The sequence below is a fragment of the Elephantulus edwardii genome, unplaced genomic scaffold (genome assembly GCF_000299155.1).
Source record: "Elephantulus edwardii isolate Elephantulus edwardi_28Jun2011 unplaced genomic scaffold, EleEdw1.0 scaffold00969, whole genome shotgun sequence".
NCBI classification, from domain to species: Eukaryota; Metazoa; Chordata; class Mammalia; order Macroscelidea; family Macroscelididae; genus Elephantulus; species Elephantulus edwardii.
In genome coordinates this window covers 1,731-4,833 of record NW_006400719.1, presented here as the reverse complement: position 1 = coordinate 4,833, position 3,103 = coordinate 1,731, and positions in this window count along the sequence as shown.

Sequence of the window (3,103 nt, the reverse complement as noted above, 5' to 3'; positions counted from 1 at the left end):
CGGTGTGGTTGGCGCAGGATAGAGCAGGGTTTAGGGCTGTTGTGCATAGGGTCGCTATGAGTCGGAAACGACTCGAGGGCACATAACAACAACAAGATAAACCTGATTCAAACTGTGATATTTTGAGTGCTTCATATAAAATGAGAAAGTTGGCCAATAAATCAGAGTTGATTGTAGGATAAATAATGCATTTGAGTCGTGATGTTGGCAAATAGACTGTATTAAGGACTGAAAAACAAACATCTCTTGGAGGAAGTGCATGCAAGATGCCCTTTTAAGGCAAGAAAGGTGACATTCAATCTCATAGACTTTGGACATTGTTGTCAGGAAGCACCAATTCTTAGAAATAGGCATGCTTCGAAAAGTAGAGGATCAATGCCAGAGAGGAAGATCCTCAAGGAAACGGGCTGACAGAGACTGCAACTATGGGCTTGAGCATGGCAGAGATTGTGAGGATGGCATTGCATAGAGCAAGATTTTGATCACTATGACTAGTAACGAACTAGACTGCATTTAACACACAACATACTTTCAAGTTTAGTTACTATTTGTCATAATCTGCCACAAAGTCTACCAGATATTTTACTTTAAGACAGACTACTCTCTTACTTTTTGTTCCTTTGACGGGGAGGGGGTGGTGAACAATGCAGGTTGAATTACTATTTTTATTGTCATTTATAATCATATGATACCCAGGCACATAATCATTCTTTTTTGTAAAAAAAAAAATTAAAAATATTAACAACTAGGAGGTTGTTGTTTTTAGCAAACACAGATCAATTCAGTAATGGTGGCATCAAGCTTTTACTTGCTAGTACAAAAAACAGAAATAAAGTTATTTGACTTCTGAAATAATTTAATTTATTTGACTTCAAGAATAATTTAGTCTATTTTGTTCACTAATAGGTCCTCTATGTAGATGGAAGCAGGAGTGACATCCACTTCCTAAACAACTTAACCTCCAGAAACTCTGTGAACTTTGATAAATGTTATGTCAAATGTGGTAATGCTTACCCATGGTGGACAGTGTTTGGTGGAGCTCCCCAATTAAACAAGCTTGGAAGCAGGAATGGCATCCACTTCCAAAATAGCTTGCCTCTGGAAATTCTATGAACTTGGAGAAACAATGAAAATTTTACAAGTGTTCAGGTCTTTCATTAATAGGGCTGCTATGAGACATCTCAATGTCACTTAACAACAAGGAGCACAATATTTGCACTTATTCTTCACCAATATTATAATCCAGAAGTGTCAATTACTCTTAAACTATCAATAATTACCTACAGTTGTTTTTAGCTGTATACACAGAATCTGGGTTTGTTCATAAGGAAGAACTCCTGTCTACTCCCGTAACCTTTATTTGTGCCTTTCCTACCATCTTTGTTGTTTTAGTTTATTGTAACTAATATTCAATGTATTTTACAAACTTGATGACTGAAGCATGCCTTGTTCACACACTGCACTCATCTTAAATACCACTCAAGCCCATATTTATGCCCTTTTGTCATACATGCTTTTTAGATAAAAGCTTCTTTTTATAAGTCATCTGTTTCTTAATTTCATATTCTGTGTGCTTTGTGTGACAATGAACTGAAATGTAGACCTTGTGAAGGCAAGAATAATTTAATCTATTTTGTTCACTAATAGGTCCTCTATGTAGATGGAAAGAGTGACATCCACTTCCTAAACAACTTGTCTCTGGAAACTCTATGAATTTTGATAAATGTCTATAGTTGTAGAGGGGCTTCAGGCCTTTTGTTCATAGGGTCACTATGAGTTGTGCTCGACTCAAAGGCAATCAATAATAACAACAGCATGCAGATGAATGTTCCATGTAAGAACATTTCTCAATATTTTTTTAAAAATTTTATTAATTTTAATGAACATTTACAGAGATTTTGGATTTCCATTCATTCATTGTTGCACTATTTTCTCTACACCCCCCCCCAGTTCATTCCTCTTTTTTTTTTCCCTTTAAAGTCTGTTTTAATTGTCCCATTGCCACAATGCTTGTCAAAACCAGATCTGATTAATCTCCTTTTTTAATGAATGAAAAAGGGAAAGATTATATAGATAATAAAATTATACTGGGACTCTGTGATTGCTGACAGAAATCAGACTCTGTTCCGAACACAGTTTCAGCCTGTGAGTCCCATTGACTTCTCCTCTGCCACCTGGATAAGGCCAGTGTGGTGCAGAAAACAGCTTTGCAGGAAAAAAAATCCCCTTAGGACTTTGTGACCATGTGCTCTTAAGAGATTTTATAATCCCCAGTCCTTATGAGCCAGTGACACTCATAGGCAAATATCAAGCATAGTTTTTTTTCTTTAAAAGAAGAAACTTTTAATCCAAAACTGTTACTTAGGGTGAGTTTAAGGATCCAAGGAAGGGGGAGAGAGGAGCCTGCGGGATGAAGCTGTCCAGGTGGAGAAGGGAATTAATCATGGGGTTGTACTATTTGAGAAGTGAGGGTGAGGGAAATTGGAAGAATCTGTTCTGGGAAACAATGCATTAAAATTTCATAAATAAACTAGTATAATATTTTTTAAAAAGACAGAAAATAATTCATGAAGAATGCAAAAAGTTATTATAAAGAAAGAAAAAGGAAAGACCAAAATGGATGTCAGAAGAGATTCTGAATATTACACTAGAGCTTCAAGATGCCAAAGCAAAGGGAAGAAATGAAGAAGTTAAGGAGCTCAATAGAAGATTTCAAAGGACAGCTCAGGAGGACAAGACAAAGTATTTTAATGAAATGTGCAAAGAGCTGGAGTCAGAAAATCAAAAGGGATGAAAATGCTCAGCATTTCTTAAGCTGAAGAAACTAAAGAACAAATTCAAGCCATAAGTTGCAATACTTAAGAAGTCTATGGACAGAACACTAAATGATTCAGGAAACATTAAAAGAAGATGGAAGGAGTATACAGTCATTGTACCAAAAAGTACTGGTTGACACAGAAGAATTTCAAGAAACAATATATGATCAAGAGGCAATGGTGTTGAAGGAGGAAGTTCAGGCTGCTCTGAAGAACTTGGTTAAAAATAAAGCCTCAAGAATTGATGAAACACCAACTAATGTTTTTCAACAAACAGAGACTTCCAT